A 15,799-nucleotide genomic window follows, 5' to 3' on the forward strand; every position below is an offset into this window, starting at 1 on the left:
AGTTCGAAGGCAGTATAGACAAATATCTGCAAAAATTCAGAAATTTTAAAGCCATTCCGAAACAGATTTAATTTTTGAATATTTCCTCCCTAAAAATCCTACAGATTTTGAGTTTAAAAAGAAGAAAAATGATTTTCAAAGGCAGTAATATGCAAATATCTGCACTAAATACTTTCTAAAATATATTCAAAACTTTAAAGCCATTTCGAAAATAATTTAATTATTTTGTTCTTTTTATTTGTTTATTTGATTTTTTTAAGCATTTTTCGATCGGTAACTTTAATTTCCCTTTAAACTTTTCTCAAAATTTGATAATTAATTTGAATATAGTTTTGTATTGCAAAATATCTCAGAAATGTCCACAGTAGTCGATGTGGGTTTTTTTGAGTTCCCACATTCAGACTTCACTAGAAACCAAAATTTTTTTATATAAAATATATGACATTCCCTGGACTTCGATTTTCGTCGAAGATTAGTTTTTTTAATTTTCTCTGGGAAGATTTTTGATGATTTTTATATATATTTTTTAAAGCATTCTTCGGTCAGATATTTGGGTTTCCCTTAAAAAATTCTCGAAACTTAATAGTTAGCGATTTTTAGACCTTGGTCCTTCATAAGAATATTTTTTATCCTTCAAAACATCTCAAAAATGTCCACAGCAGTCAGTGTGGGGTTTTTTCAGTTCCCACATTCAGACTTCATGTGAAACTAATATTTTTATATAAAAAATATGACATTCTCATGGACTTCGATTTTCGTCGAAGATTTTTTTAAGATTTTTCTCTGGCAAGTTTTTGCAGCTGTTTATATTTAAGACCCCTGATTTTTATATTTTTTGAAGCTTTCTTCGATCACTTTCCTTAAATTTTCCCTTAAAAAAATTCTCAAAACGTGATGGTTTTTGAATTTTTTGGTCATTCATTAGAATATTTTTTGTCCTTCAAAGCATCTCAGAAATGTCCACAGCAGTCAGTGTGGAGTTTTTTCAATTCCCACATTCAGACTTGACGTGAAACCAATGTTTTTTATATAAAATGTATGATATTCCCATGGACTTCGATTTTCGTCGAAGATTTTTTTTTTTAATTTTCTCTGGCAAGTTTTTGTAGCTGTTGATATTTAAGACCCCTGATTTTTATATCTATTTTTTGAAGTATTCATCGGCCAAAAATTTAGGTTCCCCTTTAAAAAATTCTCAAAAATAGTTAGCGAATTTTTTAGGTCCTTCATTTGAAGATTTTTTGTCCTTCAAAACATCTCAGAAATGTCCACAGCAGTCAGTGCGGGGTTATTTCATTTCCCACATTCAGACTTCACGTGAAGCGAATATTTTTTTATATAAAATGTATGCAATTCCCATGGTCTTCGGTCTTAATCGAAGTTTTTTTTTAGGATTTTCCTCTGGCAAATTTATGTAGTTGTTGATATTTAAGACCCCTGATTTTTATATATATATTTTTTTTGAAGCTTTCTTCGATTATTTTCCTTAAATTTTCCCTTAAAAAATTCTCAAAAACTTGATAGTTTTTGAATTTTTTGTTCCTTCGTTGGAACATATTTTGTCTTGCAAAATATCTGAGAAATACCCACAGCAGTCAGTGCGGTTTTTTTCAGTTTCCACATTTAGACTTGACGGGAAACCAATATTTTTATATAAAATATATATGAAATTTCCATGGACTTCGATTTTTTATGTCTTTAATATTTTAAGATTTCTTCTGGCGAATTTACTTTATTTCCCCCAAGTTAGAAAAAATCTAACTTTCTTTTACAGATAAACAGCAGTATTAGCCCAATATTAATCCGAATATTTTCAATTTTTTACAATATCACCTGTTCGGCTGGTTGTTCGATATAATGTATATAAGTTGGTAAATATGTTTCCTCTACTAAAAATATATTTATTTTAACAAGCACTTTTCTCCGTAAGTATTCTTTTCCAATTTTTCTTTGGGAAATTATCCAATATCGTTTTGTTTGTTTTTTTTTTTCAAAACACTATAAATTTTTCAATTAATATTTACTTTTTTTTATCCGTTAAACATTCGGCTTTTATAGCTTCTCACTCGTTCACTCTGGATTACAGGTAGTTTGCTGTTGTTGTTATATGTTTTCTTGTATGTATTCTTGGTTCGGATGTGTTGCTTTTAGTTTTCTGCAACAGCTTCTTCTTCTACTTTGACTTTGAGTTTGACTTGCACTTCGTCGTCGTCCACGTCCACGACTTCTTTCTTCTTTCCAAAACAAACAGACAATTGGAAACTTCTTCAAAAGTTCAGGTTCCCAGAGGAACCAGGCAATGAATTTTTAAACAGTACAGAGGGTATGAAATACGCGCACACACAGATACACAACTGCAAGGGGCACACAGGCGCACACACACACACTCGCTCAGTTGTGGTCTTTGTAAAGTTTACACAGTTTGAAAACCGACAAAAAAAATCTGATGTATCCAAAATTTGATGTTGGAGTTTACAAATCCGTAAGGTTTCTTCTTTTCGTGGTGGTCGTTTGAATTTTTTTCTTAAATATGTTTGTGATTGAATTTTTGGCGATTTTTTTCTTTAGTTATTTGAATTTCTATTCCGTTACACTTTGAAAATATTTTTTTGTTGAAAAAAAAAAATATTTTTTTCTTCACTAACTTGAATATTTTTTAAGCTTTTTTAACTTCTGATTAGTTTTGTGAGTCTCCTCCACTTGTGCTATTATTTTGTACCACCAAAACACGTCTGCACGAAACGATGGTCAGCCACTAACTGAAGAGAAGCAGACCTACAACGGACTTAAGAACATCGGCTAAAAGCCATGGTCATGGTTAAACATTTTCCGAAAGCCAGTCAGGCAGCCAGCCAGGCGGTCGTCAATGGCAGAGAAATGCCAGCAAAGTCAACGTCAGCTTCACCAGACAGCGGTCTACAGTAACTTAACATAAGCAGAGCTTAGTGGAGACACTGGATGGTTGGATGTCTGGCTGATGGGTCGGCAATGTAAAGAAGGCAAGATCTCTTCACACACACACACACGCACTACCATGCACACATTCACCCCAGCAAGAAAGGCAGCGATCTTCATGTTAAATTGGCGGTTGGCGTCAGCGTTGCTTCGCTGGAAGACGACGACAAAAAGAAATGAAAGAAAGCATCAGCTGCATAGTTGGCTGGCTGGCTAAGCACAAAAGACAGGCTGAACGGGGTTTCTGTTGGCTGGTAGCTGTTTGAAGCCAAGCTTCATTCCATTGGGGGGGCAACCTCCACCAATGTTTGGCGGCTGGGCCAAACATGTTACAGCAAAAACAAAATTCAAATTCATTCACAGCACACATGTAACAGGTCCAAAATGGACCTGAGCTTAACATTAATGTTGGTGGGATGGCTGTGAATCCCCTGAACTAATGCCAAGTTGTAATGTTGTTGTTGTTACTGCTGAACACTTGTTGTTGTCTCAACCCAAGGAAGTTGGGGAGCCAACATCTTTACCGGCAATAATGTTAAGTTTACAGCAGCAGCATTGACAGCTGCTGCTGCTGCCGCTTTTCCCACAGCATTGCACTTGGCAACTTGGTCTCTCTGTTGTTTTTTTTTTTTGTTACCTTATTTTGATTTCCGAATTGAGTTGTTGTTTTACTGGCTAGCTGGCTGGCTGACTGCTGTTATTTCTCAGTTTTCTTTTTTTTTGTAGTTGTGGTGCATTCACATAATTGGGTTGCCACTGCAGGAAACCAAGAGCTTTGGCCATCCTCTAGGAAAAGAAAAGAGTAAGTGGAATGTCAACTTTTCTTGAAGTCTCCACATGATGCACTTGTTAAGATTACCGGACTTTCTTTTGTTCTCTCAAGAATTTTGATGGAGATCTTGGAGAATTCGGGAGAAAATTCTCTTTATTTGGCGTACTTTTTCTCTTGATTTTTTTATTTTTATTTTTTTTCAGACCAAGAATAGGTGGAAAATTGTCGAAATTTTGAATAAACATAGCTCTTATAAAATGTAAAACTCCTCACTAATATTTTCAAAATTATTGCATTATTAGTGCAATATTTCTGGCAACAACAAATATGGGGCATAGATATGCCATATTTGAAAAAATTTTATAAATCTCAAATAAATCGTAAGAATTGTTAAAATTAAGCCGAAATTCTCATATTGTAGCATCAGAATAAAACACAAGTACCTTCTGGTATCATCCCCAAAAAGCACCAAAATAATCAGAAAATTTTCACCGACCCCCTTTAAACATTCACATACATATACAGGCATGGCAGAAGAATACAGGTAGATGCATCAAAGCTTGGGAGCATTGATATGTCAAAAATTTTTAAATGTTTTTTCAAATATAACTAGATTTATATATGTTTTCTTATACGACGTAATTCGGAGGTTATTATAATTCGTATTTTTCAACAATTTTTATAAATTTAAATAAATTTTTATTCAACATTTTCAATTCCAAAATTGGTTTGACAGTTCATTGTCACATCAGCTGTGTCGATGCATCTACCAACATTCTTCTACCATGTATGTAGGATGAGATAAAAAAAACTGCAACCAAGTCAAACGCCATAATTTTTACATTTTTTTTTTTCAAATTTTATTGAATAAAAGCAAAAAATGTCGGAAATAGCATCAAATTTTAGAATAAGTTTAGATTTATTCGAATTAACCGAATTATGGCCATCAAACGGCCAATGAAACCCGAATCCGTCACACGCTGCTCGAATGTTTCTCTACGGTATTTTGGCCCATTCCCGGCGAAGTGCTTGCTTGAGGTGATCGACACTTTGGTATTTTTTAGAGCCAATCTTGCTTTCCAAAATACTCCAGACACAATAGTCCAACGGATTGGTATCCGGAGATTTTGATGGCCATTGGGCGCTGGAAATGAAGCGATGTAGCTCATTTTTAACCATTCTTGGGTGGCGCGTGCTGAGTGCGATGGTGCTGAGTCCTGTTGGAATGTCCAAGGCTTGCGGCCAAAATGTTTGCGTTTGCGTGTCCAAGGCTTTAATACACCCTCCAGAACATTTTCGCGATAATGTTCGGCATTTATTCTGCCATGATCGATTAATAGAGCGAATAGCGACCATCGGCTATTATGGCGGCCCATATCATCACCATGGCATCACCGGGTCTTGAGTTCTGGTGGCCAACCAAAGGTGCACGTTTTCAGCTGACCTCTTTGGCAAGTAAACACGATCTTTTTTTTCGTTTACAAACTGCTGGACATCGAATGTTTTCTCATCGGAGACGGAGAACCCCAAATTCGGCAGTTCACCACTTTCGGCCAAGCGAAGTAACCCTTTAGGTCTGTTTTCTTTCTGTTGCGGTGTAAGTTCTTGCACTTTTTGGAATTTCAATGGCTTTACACCGAGCTCATTTGCCGAATGGAATATTGCGATATTTTCAGCTGACGAGCCACTGCGATGCGGGTTCCGATCATGTCGCTTTTTTACTTTTCGCACCATTTCTGCTGATGTTGCTGTTTTCTTCCATCCACTTTCTTGATGTCGAGCTACGCTACCAGTACCAGTCACGGCAACGAGCGATGGTACGAGACACAAACGATTTATTCACATTTAGATGCTGGAGGGCTCTAACGTTAGATATCTGCGGTTTTCCAGGCAAATATAAAAAATCACAGTATCACGCTTGATTTCCATCACGAATAATTTTTTTTCTGGAAAATTCTCATCAAAATGCTTCTGTAAGCTTGTAAACAATATAATGAGCTGTCACTGGAATAATTTTAACAGCTATCGGACAAATGCCTTAGAAATGACAGCAGTCTGAAAGTGGTTGCGTTTTTTTTCATCTCACCCTCTCAAGATTTGCAAGAAAAAATAAATCAAGCTTCTGTTAAGCCCAGTGCGGAGGGTATATATCTATAGGAGCATCGAATGAAATTTTCCGACATGTTATACCCTCAGCCATATGGCTACATATCATATCGCTACATATATCATTTGATACGACCAAAACGCGCCTCATCGAAAAAAAGTTTTAAGACCCAAGGTCTCTTTGGACTAAGATCAAAACATTTGAAGTCGATCTAGGGTTGTCAGTCTGTCCGTCCAGATGATGAATGGTGAGCACGATAATTTTCGAAGGGAGTATCCGATTTGGTCCAAACTTGGCACATCGTAATATTATTTTTAAACTTAGATTGAGCTCGGGCAACTTCGCCCACTCTTTTCGGTACCTCCCCCACAACCGGTCAACATTCCGAATAATTGTGACTTTTATAAAATGGGAAATAAAATTCCAATTGTTTTCAAATTTCACGCAATCCGATATTTTTATTAACACAAGATCTATCATAAAGATCGGATATATCGGTCCACACCTTCTGGTACCTGCGCTACAAAGGCCAACATTTTAAATAGCCATGAAGCTGGTAAAACGCGAATTGACCATCCGATTTCTTTCAAACTCTGCACATCACAATATTTTTACTAACACAAGATCTGGTGGAAAGATGGGTAAATATGGGGCAAACCTGCTGGTACCTTCCCCACAAAGAGTTAACGTTTTATGCAGCATGAATCTCATAAAACGCGAAAGGAACATCCGATTCCTTTCAAACTCGTCACAACCCAATATTAATATTGAGACAAACTCTGTTGTGAAGTAGTAGATATCGGCACACTCCTTCTGGTACCACCCCCACGAAGGGTCAACATTGTGAATAACCCAATCCCTTATAATATGCGAAGTCCGAATGGTTCAAAGGTTCACACATTCCAATATTTCGACTAACACAAGATCTGGCGTGAAGATAGAATCGGTTCATTCTTTCTGATAGCTTCTTCACAAAGGGTCAAAATTTCTGAAAGCATTGCTAGCTTTTGCAGTGCTTCTGGCTGTTCTTCAGCCCAAAATTGACAATTCTGCTTATTTACGTACCCGTTGAGCCTAAAACAAGCTTCGTCGCCGAACACAATATTTCGATTTCGAATTTTCTTAACGAGTACGCATTTTGATAATAGAATTCAATTATTTGCCAGCATTATTCATTCTTTAGGACGTGGTTAAAGCATAGACTAAACTGAAGATATTTGATAGTGAAACAAAACTCGAACGAGAGTACAACAGACAGACAGACGAGCGGACGTCTTAGAATTTTACGCTAATCAAGAATATATATACTTTGTTGGGTCTAAAATTACTATTTCAATGAGTTACAAACGGAATGACGAACTTAATATACCATCCATACTATGTATGGTCGAGGGTATAAAAATTAACCTTTAATTTCGGTTTTTAACAAAATGTTTCATTAAGTTACCGATAGGAACTCTGGTGGGTTTCGCTGAATATTTATACCCTACACCACAAGGTGGTCAGGGTATTATGTCTTTGTGCATTTGTTTGTAACAGGCAGAAGGAAACGAGATAGACCCATAGTTCCTTTTGATGATCTGCATAGAATCACATTCTGAGTCGATTTATGCATGTCCGTCCGTCCGTCTGTCCGTCTGTCCATGTATTTTTGTAAACAAAGTACAGGTCGCATTTATTGCCCGATCCAGATGAAATTTTGCAAAGATCTTTTGTTTGGCCCAAGGACAAATCCTATTGAAATTGGAGATAATCGGTCAAAATTTAGATATAGCTCCCATATATATCTTTGTCCGATTTGCCTTTTTATTGTGCACCAAACGTGTAATATCAACCCGAATTGTATGGAATTTTGCATATACACCCAAATTAGGGCTGAAAATATGTATGCAAAATTTGATCGAAATCGGTTCAGATATAGCTATAGCTTCCATATATATTGTTCATCCGATTTGTTATTTTTGTCCACCGCCGCCGTAATATGCACTATGCAACAACAATATTTGGGGAAATATATCAAATAAAGCCTAGAAATACCTTTGCTAAATTTTATCGAGATCGGTTCAGATTTGGATATAGCTCCCATATAAAACTTCGTTCGATTTACCTTTGATTGTGCACCAAACGTCTAATATTTGTCCAAATGGGATGGAATTTGGCACATACGACCGAATTGAGTCTAGAAGCTAGTATGTCAAATTTGGTGAAGATCGGTTCAGATGTAGCTATAGCTTCCATATATATTATTCATCCGATTTTTTATATTTGTTACCCTCAACCGTAATATGCACTCCGTAACAACGATATTCAGGGAAATATATCAAAAACAGCTCAGAAATATCTTTGCAAAATTTTATCGAGATCGGTTCAGATTTGGATATAGCTCCCATATATACCTTTATCCGATTTCAAATTAATTGTGCACCAAATGGGCAATACAATTCCGAATTTAAAAGATACAAATGCTTCGGCATATTTAGTCCTTTGAATTTTAAATTATAATTATAATCATAGCGTGTATGATTGAATTCTCCCATAAAAACGTTTAATTGTTATGTGGAGCTCTACTTAATTAGCAAAGTGGTGTAAGGTATCATAAAATCGGCCCCGCCCGACTTTAAAACTTTCTTTACTGGTTTTGATATTGTTTTTTTCATATTAGATTTTGTGAAGTACAGTTTATAGACCCATTACACACCTAAAGTACACGTATTAACCCATTCAATGGACATTAATCTAGTCAGATAAAAAATCTCCCAAATAACTCCAAAATATATCTGCCACACATTCTTTTCCCGCTATTCTTTCCTTTTTTTCTTTGCCCCACCCCTTTTCCAAACAATTTCACTGTCAATAGCTGTTAAACGTTTTTAGACATATATTTTTGGTTTTTCTTTTCCACTTTTTTTTTCAAAAATAGAAAACTCATGACATCTTTGAGAAAACAATAATAACAGCAACAACAACAACAGCAACAACAACAGCGCCAACAAAAACAATAAAACAAAGCGCAAAAGTAAATATTTGCGCTGTATGAACGAACAAACAGCGCAAACGAACGAATGAACCAACGACGAGAAGAACACATATCTCCCGACTTGGTTGGCCATAACTAACGGTTCTTTGGTTAAATATCCACTTGTCCACTATGGCGATATTCGACACTTGTGGCTCGTACTAAACGACAGCAACGACAATAACCAACCACACCAAAAATGCAATAACAACAGCAACAACAACACACAGAGACACACAACTGCCACAGCTTCATTGCCGGAGCAGTAGAAGAAGGCTTTATTATGGTAACTCCCCTCCACTCCACACCACACAACTCACCTGAACCCAGCTCACATCATGTCACAAAACTTAGAACTAGACCCGTGGCCAATGTGTGGACGGGGGAGTTGTGGCAAAAATGTTATCGGTTTTTTGTTGTTTTTGCTGTTGATGTTAGAGAGATGCTGATATTGGTGCTCAGAAAGAGGCGAACAGTGGTTGTGGTTGAAAAGGTTGAAGGAATTTAAATTTTAGAAGTGGATGGCCTCGGAGGTTTCTATATAAAGGAGACATTTTTTTAAATTGCCACAGTATAGTCTTGGAGAGACTTTTCAAGATAATGGGGCAGTAATTCTCACATGGTAAAGAGCCTAGGGTGGCTGTTGTAAACCATGAGAAGAAGCTACGAACAATGCGTTAAGAAAAACTTCAGTTTATTAAAGTCCATGCGAAACGACTGAGATTAGAATCTCGAAATTTTGCTTGTGGCTCAATGTTGAAAATCTTAGAACTCGCAATATAAGTGTACCAAAAAATACTAAAAGGAACTAAAAACAACTTAAAAAGTATCATTTGGCTTTGCCGACAGATGTATACCCTCAGCCAATGTTCGATATATATTTTGACTTATTTTATGATTATTCAAATTGATGAGCCTCTATGAAATAGGTTCCGAAGGCATGGACCACATATATGTACAGGGTAAAATGAAAAACCTATAACCAACTTCAGACTGCCATAACATCTAAGCCACTGTTCAGACAGCTGTTAAAATTATTCCATTGACAGCTCATTATATAGTTTACAAGCGTACAAAAGCATTTTGGTGAGAATTTTCCAGAAAAGAAGTTATTCGTGATGAAATTCAAGCGTGATAGTGTGATTTCTTTATATTTGGCTGAAAAACCACCAACCAAGTGGCTATCGTTAGAGCACTCCAGCATTTAAATGTGAATAAATCTTTTGTGTCTCGTACCATCACTCGTTACCGTGATACTGGTAGCGTAGCCCGACATCAAGGAAGTAGACGGGATAAAACAGCAACATCAGCAGAAATGGTTCGAAAATTAAAGAAGCGACTTTATCGAAACCCTCGTCGTAGTGACCCTCGTCGTAGTGACCCTCGTCGTAGTGACCCTCGTCGTAGTGAGCTGAAAATATCGCAATATTCCAATCGACAAATATTGAAAAATGAGCTCGGCGTAAAGTCATTGAAATTCCAAAAAGTGCAAGAATTTACACCGCAACAGAAAGAAAATAGACTCAAAAGAGCTAAAGAGTTGCTTCGCTTGGCCGACAGTGGTGAACTGCCGAATTTGGTTTCTTCCGTCTCCGATGAGAAAACATTTGTTGTCCAACAGTTTGTAAACAAAAATAAATGATCGTGTTTACTTGCCAAAGAGGCCAGTTGAAAATGTGCACCTTCGGTTGGCCACCAAAACTCAAGCGCCGGCCATGGTGTGGGCCGCCATAATAGCCAATGGTCGCTCTCCGCTTGTATTAAATGCCGAATATTATCGCGAAAATATTCTGAAGGGTGTATTAAAGCCTTGGTCGTAGACCTTGGATATTCCAACAGAAATGGTGCTGAGCATCGCACTCAGCACCCGCCACCCAAGAATGGTTACAAAATGAGGTTCCTCGCTTCATTTCCAGCGCACAATAGCCATCAAAATATCTGGATACCAATCCCTTGGTCTATTGTGTCTGGAGTATTTTGGAAAGCAAGGTTGGCACTAAAAAATACCAAAGTGTCGATCACCTCAAGCAAGCGCTTCGCCGGGAATGCGCCAAAATACCGCAGAGCAACATTCGGGCAGCGTTTGACGGTTTCATTGGCCGTTTGAAGGCCATAATTCATGCCAAAGGTGACCAATTCGAACAAATCTAAACTTATTCTAAAATTGATGCTATTTCCGACATTTTTTAGAAAAAAATGTAAAAATTATGGCGTTTGACTTTGTTGCAGTTTTTTTTTATCTCACCCTGTATATCATCTTCACAACAGATCTTGTGTTAGCAAAAATTTTAGGATGTGTGAAATTTGACGAGAGTTGGATGCAAATTTCGCTTCTTTTAGGTTTTTGTTACTCAAAATCTTGAACCATACGTGGGGGAGCTACCAGAAGAAATGGTCCGATCTCTGTCGTATTTTTATAACAGATATTTTGTTGGAGGAGATATTCAGATGTGTCACGCCTAAATGGAATCGGATGTTAATTTCGCGTTTTACGAGCTGCTAATTTCGGATTTTATAAACGTTTTGGTTAATCAAACCTTTACCCTTTGTGGGGGAGGTACCAGAAGGAATGGTTCAATATCTACAACCTTGATAACAGATCTTGTGATGATAGAAATATTGAGATGTGCCAAATCTTAATGGAATCGGATGTTAATTTCGCGTTTTATGAGCTTCATGGGTATTCAAAATGTTGACCCTTTTGTGGGAGAGGAGTGGACCGATATATCCCATCTTCACAGCAGATCTTGTGTTAGTAGAAATAATGGGATGGGAATCGGATGCTTATTTCGGATTTTATATTATTTTTATACCCTCCACCATAGTATGGAGGGTATATTAAGTTTGTCATTCCGTTTGTAACACCTCGAAATATACATTTTAGACCCCACAAAGTATATTTATTCTTGATCAGCATAAAATTCTATGTCGATTTATCAATGTCCGTCCGTCTGTCCGTCTATCCGTCTGTCCGTCTGTGGAAATCAATCTAGCTTACGAACGAAATGAAGTAGGTTGATACAATTTTACTCAAATGTGTACTATGTCTGCAGGACTTTTGGTATTGAAAATGGGCCATATAGGTCCACGTCTTCGTATAGCCCCCATGTAACGGTACCCCCCGATATTCGGTATTTTGATCATTTTAGCCACATTATTTACCGGAGTTGTTTCAATTTTGGTATTTGAAGTTCGTAATGGATACTACATTCTAAGACAGAAAATAAGCCATGTAGGTCTACGTCTTCGTATAGCCCCCATATAACGGTACCCCCCAATATTCAGTATTTTGATGATTTTAGCGACATTATTTACCGGAACTATTTCAAATTTAGTATTTGAAGTTCGTAATGGATGCTACAGCCTATCACAGAAAATTGTCTGTGCAGGACTACGCCTTCGTATAGCCCCCATATAACGGTACCACCGATCTTCGGTATTTTCATGATTTTAGCGAACCTATTTACATGAATTGTTTCAAATTTCGCATTTGAAGTTCGTAATGAATACTACAGCCTATGACAAAAAATTGTCTGTGCAGGTCCACGTCTTCGTATAACCCCCATATAACGGTACACCCCGATATTCGGTATTTTGATGATTTTAGCGACATTATTTATCGGAATTGTTTCAAATTTCGCATTTGAAGTTCGTGAAGTTCGATATAACAGCCTATGACAAAAAATTTTGTGTGCAGATCCACGTTTTATAACCACCATGGTACCTCCCTATATTCGACGATTTTAGCTACATTATAAACAGATTTTTTTCAAGTTTCGCATTTGAATATTGTGATATAATTTGCCTTGTGACAAAAGTTGCCTATGCAGGTCCATGTCGCCATACAGACTCTAATATACGGCTACACGATTTTAACAGAATTTTAAAATCCTTTTATTGTTTTTTTTTTTTTTTGAAAATTGTTGAATTCGTACCAAATGGTGGAGGGTATTGAAAGATCGACCTGGCCGAACTTACAGCTTTTTTACTTGTTGGTTATTCAAAACCTTGAGCCTCTGTGGTGCAGGTACCAGAAGAGAAGGTCCGATCCCTATCATCTTTATAACATATCTTGTGTTGATGTGTTGATATTGAGATGTGCAAAGACTGAATAAAATCGGAATAAAATTAATTTTGCGTTTTAAGAGTTTTATGGATTTTCAAAATGTTGATCCTTTTGTGGGGGAGGTACCAGAAGGAGTGGACCGATATATCCCCAGATCTAGGGTTAATAAAAATATTGTTATGAGTGTAATTTGAAGGCAATCGGAGTCTCACTCCACATTTTATAAGAGTTATAATTAATCAAAATTTTGAGGGACTTGATGGAGAGGACCGATATTGTCCATTTTAACACCCGACCTAGGAATGATACAAATGTTACAATTTGCGAAATCGGTAGAAAATCAAATTATCCTATCTCTCTCTGTGCAGTAGAATATTTTTTTTTTTTTTTTTTGAAAATTTTGATATTTTGTGGGGGAGGTGCACAGAAGGAGTGGTCCTATATTGCCCAACTTCGATCTCGATCTAAGTTTGACAATAATATTACGATGTACCAAGTGTGAACGAAGTGCGGATGCTCTGTCGGACAAATGGACATTGCTAGATCAACTCCAAACGGATTTGGTCTAAGGAGACCTGGTGTCTAAAGCCTTTATTTCGATGAGGTACGTTTTGGCCGTAATAAATGATACCTACCCTCTCTAGCCACATGGCTGAAGGTATTAAAAATTGGAAAATTTCTTTCATGTATTTTGAGTACATCTTCAAGCAGTTTTTTTGAAGAGTTTTTTGGAGTTTTTCGAGAAAATGGTTCCACGAGCCACAACCTTGGATTTGATCTTTATATCTGTCGACTGCATGGATTTTCAATAGTTTTTAGGATATTTTTCAAGGATAAAAACCATAAATTTTATTTTTATATCATTTGTCTTTCTTGTAGACACTGTGGACATTCCTGCTGTCGCCGTCATTGATCCCAAGTTTCATTGGCACTGACGCTGTTATAATAACCAAGAATGTTGGTACTTTAATGTCCGTTCCTGAATTTGTGTTTACAAAAATCTATCGCTTTTCCTCGATGTTTACCCATTGACAACTATGTATTTGAGTGTTGGGGGAGGGGGGTATGTGGTTCTCAACCATAAAATTCCCTAAGTTCAATAACGCCTTACTCGAGTTCTTGAATGAAAAAAAGTATATTTTTGAAGTCCATTTCTCGACACACCTCTGAGAAGGGGAGGAAGAGGTGGGGGAAGTTGAAGGTAACACACCTTTATATAAAATACGTATAGAACACATACATGTAGAACATATACTTCATACATAGATAGAACTTATATTCCCTACAAATCTTTTATTCAAGCATCCATCCCATCATCTGCTGCATGTCACTTCATCATCATCATGATGGTCAGCATATTCAGTGATTTGATTTTAAATTCTACGGAGGTTAACATTCAAAAGCTTTGTTTATTTTTTTTCAGATATTCAAGGCATCAGGTTGAGAGACCAAAATACGCCTACACATAGATGGGCATCCACTTCTTTCATCTACTCAAAATCACACTCCAGAATTTTAAATTCTTCTCTTGAAGATGCGCCATGCGACGCATCACAAGCATCAGCGAGAGAGCTTGACTGCATTCATTCAATGCGCCTGCGTGAAGTTAGAGTTTAGATAATTGAATAACTTAAAAAAAAAAATTCTTGATATTCTTTCTTACATATACATATGTGTTGGGTCTTCAATGTGTGTGTGTGTGCGGGTATGCAATATTGTCATATTAAATAAATATTGTTTACATATTTGATTAACACTAAAAGATTTTTTCCTCTTTTATTTTTTGTAACCCATCCGATCATTGACCATAGCCACAGCCATAGATGCCGTTGCACTTGCCTCGAATGACGTTGGAGCTGCACCGCTTGGAATTCTGACCATGATGATGATGTTGATGTTTACTCTTGTCACACACAGGTGAGAAATTCTTTGGATACATAACACGTTTCTGCTGTCATCCACACGCACATAATTCATCTGATTTTTATCACCGCTGCCAAGACCGTCATTAGTCTCCTCTAATGGCTTGTAAATTAAGAAAAGGGGAGATTGGGATTTTTCGTCGGAGAGATTGTCATCGTTTTTGATTTTCTAAAATTTCTAAACATCAAAAAGCTGTGAAAGAACTTTTAGCTACAGAAGGGGTCTTTCAACTACAGAATATTATGATAGGGATCTATCTTGATTAGTGACAAGTCTTTCATCCATAGATGAAGGGAATTATATCCCCAAAGGGCTGAACAAGTGATTAAAAAAAAAAAAAAACAAAAAATGAAATGTCTTCCAACCACAAGAGAACATCGAAAAGTCTTCCAGCCATGGAAGAGCTGGAAAGAGTTTCCTAGCCCTGGAAAGGTATAAAAATGCCTTCTAGCCACAAAAAGCTTTAAAAGATCTTCCAGGCACAGAAAAATTGTAGAAGGCCTTCTATTCATGGAAAACCTGTAAAACAGCGGATTCTTGAATCCCCAGAGTTCCTATGAACGTCCAAAAAAGATGTGAGCAGTCTTCTCGTTAGACAAGAGCCTCTTCTTGAAAGAACTCTCAAAATCTAATAGTCCCGTAGAAGAACTGGGTACGAACTTCTAACCCTCAACTCGTCTCTGGAGAGACTCCCTTCAACTCGTCTCTGGAAAGATTCCTCTCAAATGGTGTATGGAGAAACTCGCTCCAGCTCTTCTATGTAGATACTCACTCCATCTCGTTTGTGGAGAGATTCTCTTCAACTCGTCTGTGGAGAGACTCACTCAAGCTCGTCTATGGAGAGACTCACTCCAGCTCGTCTATGGAGAGACTCACTCCAGCTCGTCTATGGAGAGACTCACTCCAGCTCGTCTATGGAAAGATTGACTCCAGCTCGTCTTAGAGAGACTCCCCTCGGCT

The 15,799-nt window shown here is 37.1% G+C and overlaps 1 protein-coding gene across 1 annotated transcript in view; it reads right to left on the reverse strand.

Moving 5' to 3' along the window:
* LOC101897345 (trichohyalin) overlaps positions 1-2,774 on the reverse strand; it is a 98,833-nt gene extending 96,059 nt beyond the window's left edge. The window contains exon 1 of the mRNA XM_005183102.4: positions 2,025-2,774. The gene's annotated coding sequence lies outside the window, so the exon portion shown is untranslated. The remainder of the gene's footprint in view (positions 1-2,024) is intronic.
* Between the last annotated feature and the right edge of the window lie 13,025 nt (positions 2,775-15,799).

The sequence above is a fragment of the Musca domestica genome, unplaced genomic scaffold (genome assembly GCF_030504385.1).
Source record: "Musca domestica strain aabys unplaced genomic scaffold, Musca_domestica.polishedcontigs.V.1.1 38, whole genome shotgun sequence".
Taxonomy (NCBI): Eukaryota; Metazoa; Arthropoda; class Insecta; order Diptera; family Muscidae; genus Musca; species Musca domestica.